Genomic DNA, 21,016 nt, shown 5'->3' with positions numbered 1-21,016 from the left:
ACGGTGATCAAAAGGCACAAACTTCCAGTTATAAGATAAATAAGTACGAGAGATGCAACGTACGTGTTGACTATAGCGAACTCTGCTGTGTGGTATGTAGGAAAGCTGTTAAGAGAGTAAATCCTGAGTTATCACAAGGAGAAAATTTGTTTCCTTTTTTCTTTTCTTCTTACTTTCCTTTGTATCTATACGAGAGGATGGATGTTAGCTGAACCTATTGTGGTAATCGTTTCACGATATATGTAAATCCAACCATCATGCTGTACACCTTAAACTTATACAGTGATGTATGTCAATTATTTCTCAAAAAAAACTGAAAAAAAATTGATATCCCAAATAATGAGACAGAAGAATGCTTATTGTATGAATCCTTTAGATGAAATTCTAGAAAAGGCAAACCTCATCTATAGTGAGAGAAAGCAGGTCAGTGATTGCCCTGGGGTGAAGTCGAAAGGACCAAGAGCTCAAGGGCTGAAGGAAACTTTTTGGGGAGACAGCAATGTTTCCTGTCTTGATTGGGGAGGTGGTTGCGTGAGAATATACATGTCTCAAAAGTCACCGGAACTGTACATTTACAGCAAGTGCATTGTATTGAATATAAAATACGTCATAACGAAGTTGACGTAAAGAGAATACTGATGCTGAGTCTCACCCAGAGAAATTCTGATTTAGTTGTTCTGGGGTGGGGCCCAGAAATCATTGTGTCTTGCATCTACGGCATCAGCGGACCTAGTCCAGTCCTCTCCGCTTCCAGATGAGATGAACCCGCACAGAGACAGCTGTGTCTCGCGGAAGGTGCAGGACTGAAAACCAGGTCTCCAGGCCCCTGTGCCCTAAGTCTCTACCTTCACTAATACTGCTCCTTCTCCCTGGAGCTTCTTTCTCCTTCTTCTTCCTACCTCTTTGTATAAAAGATCCCACCCACCTTTAGGCTCACATATCGCTTCTCAGGAAGCCTCAGACTGCAGCTCTCCCTACCGGACTAGGAGCTCCTTGGTGGGAGGGACTGTGGCTTTTTCTTTTTTTTTTTTATCCTTAGCACCCAATACTATGCTTCGCATAGAGCAGGCATTCAATACGCATGAACTGAACTGAAAAATCAGTGGAAGGGAATTAACATTTATTAAGTGCCCACAATGTGCCAGGAATTGAAATAAGCACTTTATGTACATTATCTCGCTACATTTTTACAATTTTATGAGTTGGCCTTCATTTTCCCCTTTTGTAAGGAAGGAAACGGGCTCAGAGAGCCTTGGTAATTTGCCAAAGGTCACACAGCAAGTAGTTGAATCAAGGTTTGGACTCAGGTCTGTCTGTTTTCAAAGTTCACGCTTTCTCTACCCTCCTAAGCTGTCTCACTTACGAAAGTTGTTCTGTCTGCTCTTAAATTATGGGTATTATGTGTCTTATCTCCTCAATTAGGTTATAAGCTTCTTAAATGTGAGAGTTAAATTTTAGTATTTATCATCCCATATCAACTCATGAGGTGGATGATTTGGCCACTTCAGTGTTAACAGAGCATCCAATTCTTAAGTTCACTAGAGTGACCGTGAGAATAATCCCACAGTTATAAGATCTGCAGTTATAACCTGCAGTTCTAAGGAGACCTGCAGTCAAGGAGGTACCACAGAAGTTTGTGACTGGAGCTGATCCGTTTCCGTACTCCCTCTATCCTTCCCTGCGCTCTAGGAGTGATCTCTAAGCCATGCAAGCATCAGACACAACAGTTGGTTAAGAGTCATGTATCTCAAGGCATGTGACAAAAAATTCCTGGAATGGCATTGTGCCTTTGCACCAGATGTGGACAGTTGCCACCCGCAAATTTAGATGCAGAGGTGACATTGTATTTGAGCAATCAAAAGTAATCTGGGGGCCGGCCCGGTGGTGCAGCGGTTAAGTGCGCGTGTTCTGCTTCTCTGCAGCCCAGGGTTTGCCGATTCGGATCCTGGGTGTGGACATGGCACCGCGCATCAAGCCATGCTGTGGCAGGCGTCCCACATATAAAGTAGAGGAAGATGGGCACGGATGTTAGCTCAGGGCCAGGCTTTCTCAGCAAAAAGAGGAGGATTGGCAGCAGTTAGCTCAGGGCTAATCTTCCTCAAAAAACAGAAAAACAAAAAGTCAAACAAAAAAAGTAATCTAAACGATGCTAAAAAGAAGAAAAAGTTGTAAAGACATTAAATCCCAGGTAACAAATCTTTTCCTCCATTCAGCAGTATTTCTATCTTTGAACGAAAAATTCTAGGCTCTGTCTTCACCACTCCCTTAGAAACGCCTTCGTAAGCTCGCCAAAGCTCTGTATTGTCAAGGCCAGTGGATGTTCTCCTGTTTGTAAGAAGGTTTCTTGACCTCTTTGTGGCATGTGAGATTATTGAACAGCTCCTCCTTCTCACACTCTCTCCTGAGCTTCTGTGGCCCCACTCTTGTCTGTTTCCTTCCTATTTCTTTATGTCTTCATCCTAGTCTTTGTCACGCACAACTTTTTCTCTACTTGACCACTAAATGTCTAAAATCTCCAATCTTGCCTCCTGCCAGTCACTCTCTTCACATACCCCAGGGGAACCCGTAATTTTAAGTACTATTTCCATCTACCAAATGTCTTCCAAAGCTAGTGCTCTCCTCTGAGCCCTAGACATGGAGGTTGAATTGCCTCCTTCTTGATGTCTCCGTTTAATGTCACTCAGGTACCTCCAACTTGACGTGCCCAATCTGAATTTTTCATCTTTTTCTTCGGACACTTTAATGTTGGATTAAAGATGTCTGTAAATTCTTTGCCACTCCACCCATCAAGAGATGGGAGTCTATTTCCACTCCCCTTGATCTGGGCTGGCCCTGTGACAGGCTTTGACCAACGGCTTACTGCATAACTTCTGCGGCCAGGCCTTAAGGGATCTCCAGCTTCCATCTTCACCTCTCGGAACATTCCTTCTCAAAACACAGATACCATGTTGTGAGGAAACCTGAACAGCTGTGTGGAAAGGCCCTCAGGAGGAGAACAGAGACCCCCTGGACAACAGCCAAAACTGACTTCCCAAATGGCAGCAGTGCCACCTGCCAGTCGTGGGAATGAGGTTATTCTGGAAGCCTGCAGCTGTACGCAAACTGCCCCAGCCAGTGTTACGTGAAGCATAGTCAAGCCATAGCTTCTAAGTCCTGAGCAGGGTCATGAGCAAATATGTGATTTTTGTTTCAAGATTTTAAGTTTTGGAGTGGTTTGTTGTGTAGAAATAGATAAGAGACATTTCCTATCCTCCTCCTTCTGATTTCCCGATCTCAAAAAATGGTACTGCTGTTCTTCTCATTGTCCAAATGAGAAGTTGGGAGGCTTAAACCCTTCCTTCACTCAACATATCAAATCTTATAGAGTCTTACTTCTAACTCTCGCTCATACTCAGCATCCTTTTCCATTCCCACTGTCACTGCCTGATCTTTTCTCACCTAGTTAAATGCAATAACAGGGCTCTCTGTTACTCTGACCTCTTCTGGGTCATTCTGTCAAAATGATCCTTCTAAATTACAAAATCTCTTCATGTCACTCCTCTCCTTCAAATCTTTTAATGAATCCTCTTACTTTTCATGGAGAGTTTGAATTCCTTACCAAACCTCATGATCAGGCTTCCATGAAAACTTCTCTAGCTGCTAGCTCCCTCAACATGCACCCCCCCAATACTGATTTACTGCCCACCTCCCAGATTCATCCCACCATTCCCTATCCTGTTGGCGTCCAAAATGCCTTCCACATTGCAGTTCGCAGGAAATATTCACCCGGTTAATTCTTACTGGTCCTATAAGATGCTTCTTGCCCAAAGGCTCTCTTCTTCCTTCTGACCTAGGACTCATTTCACCACGTCTTGACTGTGTGTTCTCTGGATTGTCTTTTGCTGTGAGAACAAGAGCAGAGTCTAATGCATTTTTCTCTCTGAAGTTCCCATCACACTCCCCAGCGTGTTGTAGGAGCTCAGTAAATGTTTGTTATCAAATTTGTGAATACATAGAGCTGTGCCATCAAAAACGCTTCTTGGACTGAGCATCCTCAAAGAGATATTACTAGTATTTTGGGCTTCTTTCCTCATTGTTAAAAGGTTCAGCCAAGCATGGCTCCTTTTATCAGCTGCGCTGGCCTCCACAACTCCTACTGAGCATACGTACGAAGCCCCTTCCATGCCTCCTGCCTCCATGTGCCCAAGCGCACCTTCCTGAAGTGCTGGATATGAGCCATCCCTCCCAATCCATTCACCTCATTCGATTCCAGTCTTGTGCCTCTTAGCCCTTGATTTCCCTCCTCCACATTGCTACATGGCAGAGAGTGGTGGTTAAGAGCGTAGATCCTGGAATAAGACTTCCTGGTCTGAACCTCAGCCCCACCACTTCCTAACTGAGTAACCTTGGACGAGTGGCCTGACTACCCTGTGTCTCAGTTATTGACCTGCTCAATGGACTCATATACAGAGAGCCGGCCATTTAGGGTTCTTTTGAGAATTAAATGATATTCCAGGTAAACAGTGTTTGCAACACAGTAAGCACTCAATAAATATTTCCTCTCTTGATCTTCTTCTGACTCTGCCATTTCTGATCCGTTCAGCAAACTTTTACTGCGTGTCTGTTAGATGCCAGGCATGGGGCGGGGGGCCGGGAGTGTCTGCATGCAGCATATCAGAGCTCCTGGGACTTGATGCACATTCTTCTCGTTCCCCTGAGGAGTTGAATTCTTCCTGACTGCGGTCCCACTCTCTCATCCACTCAGCTGGTCTGTCTCTTCAGGGGAGACGTAGCTCAGTTCACAAGCCTGTGGTCCCAGAGCACCTGCCATGAGACCAACAAAGAATTATCAGTGACCATACACTCCCATATCTGGCCCTCAGGCCAAAGTATCATTCACTCATTCATTGGTTCATTTATTCATTTGACAAATATGTTTTCAATGTTAACCACATACTAGGCCCAATGATAGGCAGTGGGGCTCTAGTGGTGAACAAGACATGGTCCTGCCATCAAGAAGCTTCCAGTCTGTGGGCAGAGGAATCCAGCTTCAGGGCAGGGTGGGAGGGTGGGCGGGTGGGGCTGCCACCTCCAGAACCTGAGTTCCCTGTGCTCCCAGAACCACCACACACCCGCTGTGACTCAGGCCATGCTTTCAGGAGCTTCGTCTACATCCTTGATGCTTCCACCAGAGTACCCTGTCCATTCCCACTGCTGTCCAGCTTCCAAGTACAGCTATACACTTTCAGCATCACACAGGCCTCACGGTTTCCCGGCTCGATGGAATGAAAGAGTGTGGCCAGGCAACCCTTTGGAAGGAGACTGGAGTTTTGGGGTAGTTTTCTGTGTTTTATAACCTTCCCCATTCTTACTTGTATTCCCTTTAGGGTCTCTGGTATGGGATCATTCTCTTCCTTTTTATGATCTAAAAAAGAATCTACTTTCTGGAAGCCTAAGGTATCTAGCTAATTATGCCCAGATTTCTCTTTCTTCACCATTCAGATTTACAAAAGGACATGTCACTTCCTTGAAAGGTCGCTATCAACTCTGCTGGATAAAATAATATTTCTTTAGTCAAAATTTACATTTTAAATTTGTTTGGTTGTTTATACTCTGCCTTTTTTATCAAAGGACATGAGGTGGTTTATAGGAAGTAAGTATAATGTAAGAGAAAATTATAAATTAAAAAAATTATGATGAGAAAATTTAAAAAAAAAAGAAGCTCTAGATTTTAAAGAAGAAATGGATTTCGGATAAGTGGTCCATAAGTTCTTAGCCTATTTATAATTCAGTCTTAAACTTTGCTCTGTACTTTCAGGCAAAGTGAAAAGAGATACCCAGTTGGGCACCAAAAATCTCATTGCCAGGAAAGAGGAAACATATCAGGTCCTCAAGGGAAGTCAAACTTTTCTAGTTCTCATTCAGAAGGACAATTTTCACATTGGGCTTTGTATAGAGGACACCAGGCCTGTAGCAAATAATGTAACATCCCTCAAAAGAAGCTCAGGGCGTATTTAGAGGAACATTCTAAAAGGCAACTCACTGAAGGTGGATCTGCCCTCAGCTTTCACAAGTGTCAACCTGATGCAGAACAAGACCTGGGCTCTGCAAGCATTCTTTGAATTATCCCCTGAGGCCATCACTGGGGTTGGCGCAGGGAACTGAACCGGCAGCGTGGGAAGAGCCCCAGAGAAGTGGGCCCTCAATGTCGTGCTAAGGAACTTGGACTTGGCCCCAAAGGAAGTCCTTAGAGAGTTTTAAGCAAAAAAGTGATGCAGTCATGTCCACATATTAAAAAGAACACCCTGCAATATGTAGGAAATAGCAGAGGGACCAAGACTAGAGGCGGGAAAACTAGTCAGAGAGAGCATTGGAGAACATCAGGTGGGAGGCGATGAAGGCCTGCAATAAGCAGAAGCAGTGGGATTGAACAGAAGGGACAAATAGGAAAAAATGTTACTCTGATAGAACTGATAACACTTGGAGACATTAAATGTGTTGAGGGTAAAGGCTATCAGGTAGACGAGGTTTCATGAGTGCCTACTCAGATCAACTGGTAGTGGCTGCTTAGAGTACAACCAGAAAAGAGTTTAGGGCCCAGTCTAGGCTCAGCTGAAAAGAACAATGGATTAGTAACATCTGTCATGGATGCAGAATGGGAGGAGGGGGCATGACTGGTATTCACTGTTCCTATTCTCTGGCAGAAGAAGCATAACAGTGTACTGTGTGTTTTGGGGCTGGCCTGGTGATGTAGTGGTTAAGTTTGCACACTCTGTTTTGGTGAACTGTGGTTCGTGGGTTCAGATCCCGGGCACAGACCTAGCATCACTTGTCAAGCCACGCTGTGGCGGCATCCCACATAAAATAGAGGAAGATTGGCACAGATGTTAGCTCTGTGACAATCTTCCTCAAGCAAAAAGAAGAAGATTAGTAACAGATGTTAGCTCAGGGCCAATCTTCTTCACACACACAAAAAAGGACTGTGTGTTTTGAAATGTGCACACTGTGTGAGTCCGTGTATATGAAGATCTAGAACAGACAAAACTAGTTTATGGTGGTAGAAGTCAGAATAGTGGTTACCTGGGTGTGAGTAGGTAGGTAGATTATTGACTGAGAAGGGGCGAGAAGGAACTTTTTCAGGCCTGGAAATATTTTATGTCTTGATGTGGGTACTGTTTATGCAGACTTATACATGTGTAAAATTTCATTAAGCTATATATCCTTAAGATCTGAGACCTTTGTTATATGAAAGTCTTACCTCAATAAAAGAAGTGGGGGAAAAATTCCTTCCACGAGCCTTTGCGTGGTCGAGGAAATGTGTTAAGATGTAACATGCAAGTAAACATTATTTCACAATTTGTCTTTATACACATGACACTCACCTGAATGGAAGGCATGCTTCTAGATCTTTCAGTTCCCTATACACTTTGGCCTCTTCTTTTATAGTCTCGTCCCTTTCCTTAGTTGAGAACACGTAGACTATAATGGTCTGATCCCTGGAGGACAGCTGCTTGCTTGTAAGGTGGTCATCCTCCAGGTCTGACACGTCAGGGTTGCTATGAGCCCTTCATAAGCATGTGCCCCTTCCTTCCCACACAATGTCTTCCTTAGGACCACACGACAAGCCAGCTGGGAAGCAAATCATGCACCCTTGCTCTCAACAGAAGAGGAAGCCTAGACACGTAATGGTAGAAATCACCTTTAAAGAATTAAAAGCACAGAAAAACATCACTTTAAAAAGTACCAAAGTGGCTACTTTGGTAAAGCATTGAAATTTAATTCTACACAGAATTTTATTTGCCAACACGCTGAAACATGTGAAATACGCTAATAGAGTCAAATGTAAGCCTTTCACCTATGTAGGCACCCGTGGATCTGAGACAAACATAAGCTATGTGTTCAGAAGACTAAGTAATCCAACGGATTGCAAATAATTGACTGGTAAGAATGATACTAGAGTGTTAATTGCAGTTTAACAAAGGCAAGAAGAATAAATCAAGGCTGATCTGTAAGATACTTACTTTATTCTTTCTTACAGATGGAAAAAATACTGAGGCTCGAGAAGTTCAATAGTTTGACCAAAAACACACAGGTAGTAAATGACAGAGCTGGAATTTGAACCCACGTGTGTTTTTTCCTGTTGTGGCACTGCTGTCTCACTGACTCCTGAAGATGAAATGCCTATAGCGCACTTCTGAGTTGGTTTATGTCTATTAATAGAAGGGATAAGAGAGTAATGCAAGAGCCAGAATGGAAATCAGGACGCTAAATTCAGATCCGTCATCAGTCACTTACTCTCAGCCTGACTGTAAATCTTCTGACTTCTTCGTGCCTCAGTATTAACATCTGTAATGTAGGGATAACATCAAATTTCCGCGAAAATTCTAGGGAGGTTATGAGGCTTATAAAACTAAATTTCATGAGTTTTAATTATGCTTAAAGAATTTTTGAGATGTTAAATTTGTTAAAAAATAAAACCTTTTAATTAAGTTACTTAAAACTGGCATTCCTGGGTAGCTAGAACACAATATTTTGTTATCTTTAAATGATTCAATGTTGGCTTCATTTTCTTTGCCCTGAACCTGAGGAACCTGTGATAAATACCCTATTATGTTTGTTAAAGTCATACTTTTCGAAATGTCTTAATGCCTCCCCTCAGTAGAAACACATTTCTACAAAATAATGGTTATATATTTACTAGTCGTGAGAAACCCCATGTGCAAATATGGTACATTATATCAGTACCTGCCTTAATGCCCCATCAGACCTATTTTCAATGCTTTTGTTCTTCCCTTTCTCGGGATATTGTTTAGTAGTGAATTTAGATACTACAGACCAAATGATCTTCTCTGGCCAGCCCCGGTGGCCCAGTGGTTAAGTTTAGCATGCTCTGCTTCAGTGGCCTGGGTTTAGTTCCTGGGTGCAGACCTACACCACTCATCTGTTAGCAGCCATACTGTGGTGGTGTCTCACATAAAAAAAAGAAGAAGGAAAAAAAGAGGAAGATTGGCAATTGATGTTAGCTCAGGGTGAATCTTCTTCAGCAAAAAGAAAGAAAATGGATCTTCTTTTATGGAAAGAGAGGCAAATAATTCCAATAGAATATTGGTGCTCTAAAGTGTTCAGAATCTGATTAGTTATGTATTCATTATAGCAAAAGTTTATATATTTGTGTGTTAGTATGTGCATGTAGTGGAAAATTTCATATATTCATAAAAATATGAAACATAAAACAAACACCCTTGTACACACCACCCAGCTTTATCAAATTTTAATATGTTACTACATTTGCTATATAAATAGTTTTTTTCATCATTATAAATTCAGATGCAACTGAAAGCCCCAAGGACGACTCCTTATTTGTTTACTCTGATTTTGATGTATTCCATTCTCATGTATGTTATATAAATGAATTATAATCCATAATCTATCAGGGTTAGGTTTTTTGTTGAAAGCCACAGACACAAATTCTGCTAATTTAAGGAAACAAACACAAACAAAGAAATTTACTAAGGAACTCAGAAAACCTTTGGGAAAATGGAAGAATCAGGCTTGCAGGCTTCACTGGCGGGGAAAATGTCCACTGGGGACACCACAGCCACGGCTGCCACGCAGACTCTGCAGCTTGTGCTACTGGCCCTGCAGCCCCAGGACATTGCTGCGAGAACCGCTGCAGCTGCTGCCTCCGGAAGCCACGAGGAGCTGGTGCGCCCCCCTGCCCAGGGCTCTGGGCAGCCCCACAGCTGCATGAAAGTCTGGGGCAGGCTCGTGGGATTGGTGGAGCCTGGGTCACATGCCTGGGCCCTAGCTGCAGAGGAGCCTGGGAACGCAAGAATCGGCATTTTTGTCATCTTTAGTGGAAGTGCATTCTGTCTCCGCAGGTAGGGGAGTCCCCAGACATAGAATGTAGGTTCAGATGCTGGATGGTCACACAAATAGCAGTTGTCCGCAACAATTTATATTCCCTGGTTAGTGGTCATTTAGGTTGTTTCCAATTGTTCACTATTGCAAACTGCTGCAATGAAATTTTTGTACATAAGACTTTTATTTCACTGCAGTTGAACTTTTCAACCCTCTCCTTTATGTTTGTGGGGGTTTTAGGTTATGTTTGGTTTAAGAATTTATTTTCTACCTTTAGCTGATAAAAAATTCTCCTTCTGTTTTCTTCTAAATGTTTCATTATGTGTCTTTTCACATTTAGATCTTTAATCTACCTGGAGTTTATGATGGAAAGTAGGAATCTAATATAGATAGTTGATAGATAGATCGATGATAGATAGATCAATGATAGATAGATAGACAGATAGATAGATATGGGGATGATAGATGACCAGCTGTCCCACCACCACTGACTGCATCACCCATTCTTTCCCCAGCAGTCTGTAATGCTATCTCCATTGTACATCAAGTTTCCACACGTATGTGAGTCTTGTTCTGGCTCTCTATTCTGTTCCATTAGTCTAACTAGCCTGGTGCCAATTCCACAATATCTTAGTTACTATCACTGCATAAAAGTTCTTGAAGTCTGGTCAGGCAAGTCCTCCCACTTTGTTTTTTTCTATTAATGCCATTTCCAGAGTCAGCTATCTTACACCCCAAAGAGCACAATGATCAAAAACAGAACTTTTGGCATGTGTGGTTTGGTATACACTATGAGCCACAGAGAGTGGCAAGAGAGTTAACAACACTGCCTTTGCCTTGGGCTGCATGGTAGCAGAGAGCCCTGAGAGCACGAGGCAGGGGGTTAGCATCAAAGAAATTGGGGGTGTTTGGAATTAGGGCACTGATTGCCACACTGTAAAGAGGAGGAGCTCCCGCCTCAGGTGGCACCCTCTTGTTTTCCCATGACCACTTACTCCTCTGTCCCCACCTTTGGCTTCCCAGGAGCCTATCACAAGTGAGCACAGAGTGTGCCAACATCAGGCCACCTGGAGAGGCATTCGAAGCATCCCTGAGTAATTCCAGTGTGTCAGGTAGTGCGCTGTGAACTCACCAAAAGTCAGGTTTCAGGCTACAACCCTCTATATACATTTCCGCTCAAGAAGGCAATTTAAGTTCCTGCCTTGAGCATCCCCTCCAACCTCCTGCCTCAGATAAACTGCGATGAGGTAAAATAGAAAGTGAAGCAATTAAAGGACAAAACTGCACTCCAAACTGGGGTGAACACCTCTGAGGATAGAAACTCAATATCTTAGTGGAGCTAAAGCCATCGGCTTGCTTGCCTCCAGGGCTAGATGCCGCAAAAGTAGATAAGAATTTGGCTCTTGTGGGAAAACAGAATAAAATAAAGTGCTCCTCTCAAGGCAGGGTGGTGTGGTGTTGGGGAGTGTTGCCTGGCTCACTTCTTGAAACCAAGGACCACCACTCTTTCCATCAGGCTAGAACAGCTGCTGTCTGCTCCTGCTTGGCACCACGGCTCATAGGATGCTTCATGCTCAGACAGGTGGGAAAACACAGACACAGCCTCCCAACCAGGTCTAAGCCAAACTGCTTGCTGACCTGGAGACCAGATCTACAACATTCCTAATAGTCACCGGGCAGGACATCCACCTCACCATTGTTGGACCTCGTTCTGAATGTGAAGCCTCAGGGTTCTGGGTGGTGGCAACTGAAAAACCACTTAGGGAGGGACAAGCAGACACAGACAGACAGACACACACACACACACATACACACACCACACAGGAAGAGGGAAAACATTCCACTCGAGATGAGCCTAGAATCCAAAATTCCAGAACACATCAAGAAAGCTAATTCTTAGACAATCCATAAAATCAATAGTCAGAAGATGAATTCAATCTAGACAAAATAAAAATAATAGAGAAAATCTTAAAAGTACCTAAAAACAAGTATGTTTAGAATCCTCAAGGTTAACAATGATGAAATAAATAACTTTGAAAGAAAGGAGAATTAAAAGACTTTTAGTTAAACTATGGTGAATTGAGCACTTCAATTCTGCTAAAACTTTACTAAAATGGCTATAAAAGGATAATAAAGGTAAAAACCTACAAGGCCTATTTTAGCACATGTTATATAAACTAGAATGCTTTCCTTTCACCATATGTAACAGAAAATGTAATTCAAACTGGCTTAATAAGGACACTCATTGGCTCCCGCAGTTGGAAGTCTGGAGGTAGGGGTTCAGGAGCGGCATCATCCAGTGGCCCCATCTCTGTCTCTCTCACTCTTTATGTGTCAGCTTCATCTGTGGGCAGATAACAGATGCTGGATTAGCTCCAGGCCTCACAACTACTCAGAACAGCCACCAAGGAACAGAGGGAGCTTTTGTCCCCAGCATTCCAAATAAAAAGCCCGGGATGAACTATGTCTGGTGTCATCTCCCTCCCCGAACCCGACACAATACAAGTGGCTACGACCGGATGGATTAAAAACTCCAATTGTCTTGCACCACCTGCGGCTCATCCCTGGAGTCTGGAGTGGGGTCAGCTGCCCTTGAGGCACCTGGGCTGTGGAAGGGACAGGTGGATACTAACTAAACTTGAGGTCCTGTTGGGAAGAGTGAAGATAGAAATGACTCCTGGTATTCAGCTAAAAAAATGTTCACAATGTCCGCCGTCAATGTTATTATTTAAAATGCACATTGTGCAAAAATTAGAAACAAAGCATAAAAAGTTAGGGAAAGGACATACTAAAACCAGCATGCCTGTGAATTGTCATTCATATAGACCACTACAGTAGGTAAAACTCTGTAGGACACTGCTTATGTGTTGCCTAGCACACTAGTTGATTTCACTTCTTTTGTCAAACAGCACTTTTGTAGACAGTGCTCAAAGTAAGTTCTGGAACTGAATACCCATTTTAATTTATAGCCTTAGCAGTGTTCTGTACAAAATACTGCACTGTGTTGCACAAACACTATTTGTTTTTCTCTATTCACGTTGTACGAGCCAAATGTGGGCTTTTAGAATTCTGTTCTCACTCTTTGAAGCATTTCCGTACTTCTCTGATAAAATGCACGGTTCTGTCGGGGCCGGCCGGGTGGTGCAGCGGTTAAGTTTGCACGTTCCGCTTCTGGGTGGCCCGGTTCCGCCGGTTCGGATCTTGGGTGTGGACATGGCACCGCTTGGCAAAAGCCATGCTGTGGTAGGCATCCCAGGGATAAAATAGAGGAAGATGGGCATGGATGTTAGCTCAGGGCCAGTCTTCCTCAGCAAAAAGAGGAAAATTGGCAGCAGCTAGCTCAGGGCTGATCTTCCTCAAAAAAGAAAAAGCACGGTTCTGTAGAAGAGGGGATGTTTAAACTTGCTCCTGTAGTTCAACTCCATCAATGGTGACTGTGAACCATTACAAATGATGTGGCAACTTGCTTATGCCTAAAAGAAAAAACTGGACCTAGAATGTGTACTATGTGGGGACTTCATAGGTTTGCTAATTGACTTATAGCTAAACCTCAGTGTGTTTGTGCCTCTGTTCATTTCTTTCAGCATTTCAAGACACCCAAACACTACTATATTACCAAAATTTTCCTGTGCATTAACCTCTGCATGGGAAAACTTAACAGTTACTGAATTTTCTAAATATATGATCTTTACAAATTTAGGTGGCTACATTGTTTTTGTCTGTTTACTTACTCTTCTCAGCTTTATTCAATAAACTTGCATTTCGAGGCTTGCAATGGCAATTTTAACTTCAAATGGGCATCATGATAGAAGGTGCTGATTATTGGAGGGGATTTGAAAGACGAAGTTACCATGAGGAGGGTCCATAGACTGTGTGCTAGAAAGAAATCAATTCAGCTCTCCAAGAATTGGATCTGTGGGCTAGTTAAAACAGAAATAACTTTTTAAAAAGTTAGGGAAATTACCAAGTCTCTCAATATACCCACGGTATAGAGAGCCAATCCGAATTTCTTAAGCACACGATAAAACAGCATGCATCTTTCGTGAACAGGCTGACTGTAACATTAACTGCCTTGCCTTGGGGAGTCATAGGGCGGTAGACACGGTGCTAAAAACTTGACTTGCCTTGTCCCGTTTAATTCTTTCACGGTCTCGTGAAGTAGGTATTATCATACCCATTCTCCAGGTAAAGAAACAGAAGCTGAGAGAGGAACGTGATTGCTGAAGTTCTCGTAGCCACCATGATCTGCAGTGTGTTATCAGGACGTTGTACCATTGCCCCTCTACCAGGTGTCAGCCTGTCCTCCACGCACAGGGTTTGGCTGGAAATTGAACTAGGGCGTGAACCATATGGAGGAACGATTGCACGTAAGATGGGTTTTCTCATGTATGGTGCTTATTTTTAATTCATGGGCTAGATGAATACTGGATTAGGTGAATGCTGGGTTAGGTGAAGCCTTTATGCTTTTTTATTTCAAGATTTGGAGTGCAATTGTGGATTTAAAAGTTTCAGTTAGGTTTTTGCAGAAATAAAGGAAGCCCTTATTGACTTGATATTAATCTCTCCAAATGTCACTGGAACTTGTGTAGGTGAGCCATAAAAATAATTCAACATTTCAAAGTGAAATGATTGGGTTTTGACTTCTTAGAGAAAATAAGAAACTCGAAATAAACGTTTCAGAGCTGCCTTGCACAGCGCCTGCTTGCTTCATCATCACAGATTTTAAAGGATTTGGTTAATTTTGTTATTTGTACCCGGTTCTGGCCTGGGGTCAAGGCCCTCCAGGATGTGACCCCAACCCTGCCTATCCTATCTTCCACACGTTAAGCATCAGCAAAACCAAACTGCTCAGCATTCCTCTGATTGGCCTGCACCTCCTCCAGGCCTTTGCTCAAATCCCTGCTCTATTGCTCACTAGCCGTGTCTTTTCCAGTGGGGAGGGCCGCATGGGATTAATTATAGTTGCCCCTTAGGGTGTCGTGAACATGAAATGAAATCCTGCAAGTATAGTGGTTAGCACGGGGACTAATGTTTGGTAAGTGCCCAGTAAATGTTAACTGTCCCTGACATTATTACTATTATCACTGTTCTTACTACACATCTCTCCACCCTCAGTGCCCATCTTTTCCAACCTGCATATCCAAATTCTCCCCATCACTCAAGATCCTACTCAAAGGCTCCTGAAAAGAAAATCCTTTCTAAAAAAATCTTTCCCTCCATCTGTACTGCTCCGATAGCACTTTCTTCCTTATTGTCGTTGATTAATGGCAGGCATTCTTATCTCTCTTTGCAGACTCGAAGCCCTTGGAGGACAGAGACAGTCTTTGTACTGTTGCTGTGCCTGCGTGCCTGTAGGTGGCAGATGACAGTTATTGGTTGAATGAATTCACTCCATGGCCAGGGGTCTGGTAGCATTACTTGTTTAGTGGCATTAGTGAAGTCTGCTGATAATGCTTCAGATAGAGGAAATGTTTCCCTCATGGCATTTACTACTTTTCTTTAAATTTATTGTCTTCACCAAACGTTATTGAAGCAATATTAGGATTGGGAGCTCTAGGGATCCTTAGCTTCTGGGGGTCTTGGCAGATGTCTGCCCAGTTGGTTTGCAGTATGTGTGGTGAGAGGGGGCAAGGCTTCTCCTGTGGCTTCTGAACCTGCCACCCAGTGTGGATTCCAGGGTAGAGACCAACCCACTCCTCCAATGACCACTCCCCTTCCCCAGGCCTCATAGACCTGGACGAAGATAACACCAAAGGCTTTTCTGCCTGAGGTAGAAAGTATCCTTGTTTGGCAGCTAGTCCCAGAGATACAAATGCAAAAAGAGCTTGGCTTTTCATGCTGTTGAAGAAAACAAGGTCACAATTCTTTCAGGAGAATTGCATGAGAAGGCAGGGGGATCAGTAACTGCTGGCCCTCTTTTACCATCACCAAACACAGAGTCAGGAATTTTAGGCGTAGGGTCAGGTTATAAATATATGTTCACTGAGGAGGTGATAAAAACTGAGTCTTGATTCCTGATTGATTTGAATTTCTCTGCTAAATGGGGCGGTGTCTTAGGAAGCAGAGTGGAGAGAGCACAAATGCTTGAATCTAGGCATGTAGATTTGCCCCAGTTTTAGGAACGTTTTTTCACTAATAGCATGTAAGTGGCCACACATTAACCCAGCCTGTTTACAAGGAATTCTGGTGTGAAGAAACTCAACAGCAGGCCTTGCTTAGCATTTGTAGGTGGACTGAATGAGACATCCATCCAAAGCTCCTTCAAACATAAGCTGGTTTATTAAGATAAACCAGGCTGGTTAACTGAAGGACTGATTGCTGGCTGGGGTCTTCTGGATGTGACAAGAGGCAAAGGCTTGAAGACACCCTTCAATTTTAGGAAGGCATTTTGGTACTAAAGATACTCTGTACTCTCATCTTTTCCCTTTGCACTTTGTTTCAGAGGGAATTTTGCTGATGAGACTTTTTATTTCCTGGCCACTTTTTTGTGGAAATCTGGGTATTTTGCAAATGTACAGGGATTCTATTCCTGAAATGTAAACAGGATATACTTCACTGCAAACCCTTAGTGGACCAAAATCTCTGCAGGCTGAGCTGTATGGGTTAAGTTGGCTGCAGTAATCTGGACCCACCTTCACCCATTTACAGAAGTGACTTTCTGTTGGTTCTTTTATCTTAAATGCACTTCTTGGCCTGCTCAGAGAACACATAGCATCTATGTAATGAACAAGGAAAACTTCCAGGCTATCAACAAATATAATCCATAGGAGTTTGACTGTGTGTGCCTACCTTGTACCAGGTAATGCATCAGGTACTTTGAATACATTATCCCTTTGAATTAAGTACCTTCATGAGGTGAGTACTCTTATTGTTATGATATCACAGATAAGTTTACCCAGCTAGAAAGAGGCAGAATCAGGCTTTCAAAATATCTATTTGATTCTGAAGATTGTGCTTTTACAGCATATTATGGATCAGTGCTTCCAGTTTTTTTTCATCAAATAGAAAACTGTAGACTGTAAAAATCAATAAATACAGGTTTTCTATATATGATGCAAGAAAACAAAATATACAGTGACATCAGCAACATGGCAGAGTGAACGTTCCCTTTTTCTTGCCCCCTTTGAACTGCAACTAAACGGACATTCATTGACCAAGAGAGGATATCCACACAGTGCAACAGGACACCTGAGAGACCCATGCAGCTATACATCTGAAGGTGGATGGACTGGCTCCCAAGGAAGTGGTGAAGGTAGGTGAGCACTCCCCTGGCAGCCCTGTGCACATGCCCAAACACTTTCCCGGCCAGTGTGAGGGCCCATAGTACTGCTGTGGACCTGAAAGTGGGAACGTGCCTTGACGCAACCAAGGGAAGGGGAGGCAGCAGCCCTGAGGCAGTGCATAAATGCTTTCCTGGCCAGTGGAAGAGCCCACCCTGCTGCTGCAGTCCCAACGAGTGGCCCAGGCTCAGACCCCACAAAGAAGCACTGCCCACCAAGCCCAGCAGCTGGCATGACCATGAGAAGAGGTGTTGGAAGATATGCGTGCATACATGAATGCTTTTCCAGTTGGCAAGAGTGCCCATATACTGCTGCAGCCTCACAACTGGGAACACACATGGGGAAAGTGGCAGACCCAAGCCCACGTGTGAATGCTTTCCCAGCTGGTGGGAGCACCCACTGTACCCACAAACTTCCAGCAGACGGAGTGAGGTCGGAATCACAGCTCCTGCTCCTCTCAGCAGTAGCAGGTGGAATCTGCAACCTGAGAGTACCACAAATGTACCAGCAAAAGATTAGTTCTTCACACACCATGAAAAATTACAGCAACATTTTGGAGCAGAAGGAAAATGACAAATCTCTGGAAACCAACCCTGAAGTCACAGAAATTTATAATGTAAATGACAGAGAATTCAAAATAGCTGTCATAAAGAAACTTAACAAGTTATAAGAAAACTCAGAAAGATAGTTCAATGAGCTCAGGAATAAAATTATTGAGAAGAAGGAATACTCCACTAAAGAGATTAAGATTATTAAAAAAACTCAAGCAGAAATTCTGGAGGTGAAGAACACAATTCATGAGACAAAAAATAGTCTAGAATTGGGGCTGGCCCCGTGGCCAAGTAGTTGAGTTCGCGCGCTCCGCTGCAGGCGGCCCAGTGTTTTGTTGGTTCGAATCCTGGGCGCGGACGTGGCACTGCTCATCAAACCACGCTGAGGCAGCATCCCACATACCACAACTAGAAGGACCCACAACGAAGAATATACAGCTATGTACCGGGGGGCTTTGGGGAGAAAAAGGAAAAAATAAAAAAATCTTTAAAAAAAAAAATAGTCTAGAATCCTTAAAAAATAGAACTGATGATATGGAGAAAAGAATCAGTGATTTAGAGGATAGAAATTTAGAAATGTTTCAGGTGGAGGAGGAGAGAGAACTAAGATTTTTAAAACATGAAGGAATTCTTCAAGAAATATCTGACTCAATTAGGAAAAGCAACATAAGGATTATAGGCATTCCAGAGGGAGAAAAGAAGGAGAAAGGAGCAGAGAGATTGTTCAAAGAAATAATAGCTGAGAACCTCCTAAACCCAGGGAGGAAAACTGGACTTACAGATACATGAAGCCAATAGAACTTCTAATTACATCAATGCTAAAAGACCTTCTTCAAGGCATATAATAGTAAAACTGACAAAGAAAAAATATTAAGAAGGGCTTCAAGGCAGAAGAAAATAACCTACATAGGAACACCTATCAGGCTTTCAGCGGATTTCTTTGCAGAAACTTTACAGGCTAGGAGAAAGTGGAGTGATATATTCAAAATACTGAAAGACAAAAACTGTCAGCCAAGAATACTCTATCCAGTGAAACTATCCTTCAAATACAACAGAGAAATAAAAGCTTTCCCAGATAAACAAAAGCTGATGGAGTTCATCACCACTAGACCTCCTCTACAAGAAATGATTAAGGATGCCACCGTATTTGAAATAAAAAGGCAAAGGTCTACAAAAATTTGAACAAGGAGGCAAGTAAACAGACAAAATCAGAAAAATGCAGCTCTCTTTCAGAACAGGGTAACAAATATTATAACTTAAAAGATAAAGAGAAGAAAAGCATCAAAAGTTACTATAACCACTTCAACTTAATCACAAACTCACAAAACAAAACAGAATAATTTGTGACAACAACAACTCAGAAGGGGAAGTGGAAAAGGGATGGAACCTGTTTAGGCCAATGGAGATAAGAGAACTATCTCACCTATGCGATCTTTTATACAAACCTCACGGTAACCACTAAACAAAAAAATCAGAGCAGAGCCACATTTCATAAAAAAGAGAAAACTGAGAAACACTCCACAGAAAACCACCAAAATGAAATGGCAGTCAGACATACAAAGGAAGAGAAACAATAGAAATACAGAACAACTGGAAAACAAGAGATGAAATGGCAGTATTAAGCCCTCATATATCAATAATCACTCTAAATGTAAATGGACTGAATTCTCTAGTCAAAAGACACAGAGTACAAATGGATGGATTAGAAAACAAGACCTGGGGCCTGCCTGGTGGTTAAGTTTGCACATTCCGCTTCGGTGGCCTGGGGTTCACCAGTTCAGATCCCAGGTGCAGACATGGCACCGCTTGGCATGCCATGCTGTGGTAGGCATCCCACATGTAAAGTGGAAGAAGATGGGCATGGATGTTAGCTCAGGGCCAGTCTTCCTCAGCATAAAGAGGAGGATTGGCAGCAGTTAGCCCAGGGCTAATCTTCCTCAAAAAAAAAAAAAAAGAAAACAAGACCCAATAATAAGCTGCCTCCAGGAAATACATCTTATCTCTAAAGACAAACACAGGCTCAGAGTGAAGGGATGGAAGACAATACTCCAAGAAAATGGCAAACAAAAGAAAGCAGGTATTGCCATACTTATATCAGACAAAGTAGACTTCAAGATAAAAACACAATGAGAGACAAAGAGGTGCAGTATATAATGATAAAAGGGACTTTCCAAGAGAACATAACACTTATGAATATGTATGCACCTAACACAGGAGCACCAAAGTATATAACACAACTATTAACAGACATAAAGGGAGAAATGAACAGCAACACAATAATAGTAGGGGACCTCAATACCCCACTTACATCAATGGATAGATCATCTAGACAGAAAGTCAACAAGAAATGGTGGATTTAAATGAAACACTTGATCAGATGGACTTAATAGATGTATATACAGTACTCCATCAAAAACAGCAGAACACACATTCTCCTCAAGTGCACATGGAACATTCTCAAAGATAGACCATGTGTTTGGAAACAAGGCAAGCCTCAATAAATTTAAGAAGATTGAAATCATATCCAGGGGCCGACCCAGTGGCACAGTGGTTAAGTTTGCACGTTCTGCTTCGGCAGCCTGGGGTTCACCAGTTCAGATCCCGGGTGCTGACATGGCACTGCTTGGCAAGCCATGCTGTGGTAGGCGTCCCACATATAAAGTAGAGGAAGATGGGCATGGATGTTAGCTCAGGGCCAGTCTTCCTCAGCAAAAAGAGGAGGATTGGCATCAGATATTAGCTCAGGGCTAATCTTCCTCAAAAAGCAAACAAACAAAAAGTCATATCCAGCATCTTTTCTGACCACAATGCTATGAAACTAGAAATCAACTACAGGAAAAAAGCTGAGAAAGTCACAAATGTGTGAAGATCAAACAACATGCTACTGAACAACCATTGGATCAATGAAGAAATAAAGTGAGAAATTAAAAAATACCTGGAGACATATGAAAATGAAAATACAACATACCAACTTTTGAGGGATGCAGCAAATGTGGTTTGAAGAGGGAAATTCATAGCAATACAGGCCCACCTCAACAAACAGGAAAAATGTCAAATTAGTCATCTTAAATTACACCAATAGAACTAGAAAAAGAAGAACCAATGAAGCCTAAAGTCAGCAGAAGGAGGGAAATAATAAAAATTAGAGCAAAAATAAATGAAATAGAGACTGAAAAAACAGTAGAAAGGATCAATAAAACCAAGAGCTGGTTCTTTAAGAAGACAAACAAAAATTGACAAATAGCCAGACTCACTAAGAAAAAAAGAAAGAAGCCTCAAACAAACAAAATTAGAAATGAAAGAGGAGAAATTACAATGGATACTACGGAAATACAAAGGATTATA

The 21,016-nt window shown here is 42.5% G+C and overlaps 1 long non-coding RNA gene across 1 annotated transcript in view; it reads right to left on the bottom strand.

Moving 5' to 3' along the window:
* Nucleotides 1-2,115: 2,115 nt before the first annotated feature.
* Nucleotides 2,116-21,016, bottom strand: part of LOC124230397 (uncharacterized) — a 49,097-nt gene continuing 30,196 nt past the window's right edge. The window contains exons 2-3 of the long non-coding RNA XR_006886162.1: nt 7,362-7,678; nt 2,116-4,803 (exon numbers count right to left, since the gene is read on the bottom strand). This is a non-coding gene — a long non-coding RNA (uncharacterized LOC124230397). The remainder of the gene's footprint in view (nt 4,804-7,361; nt 7,679-21,016) is intronic.

This window comes from Equus quagga, chromosome 19, assembly GCF_021613505.1.
Source record: "Equus quagga isolate Etosha38 chromosome 19, UCLA_HA_Equagga_1.0, whole genome shotgun sequence".
Lineage (NCBI taxonomy): Eukaryota > Metazoa > Chordata > Mammalia > Perissodactyla > Equidae > Equus > Equus quagga.
This window is presented reverse-complemented; position numbering and strand designations above follow the sequence as displayed.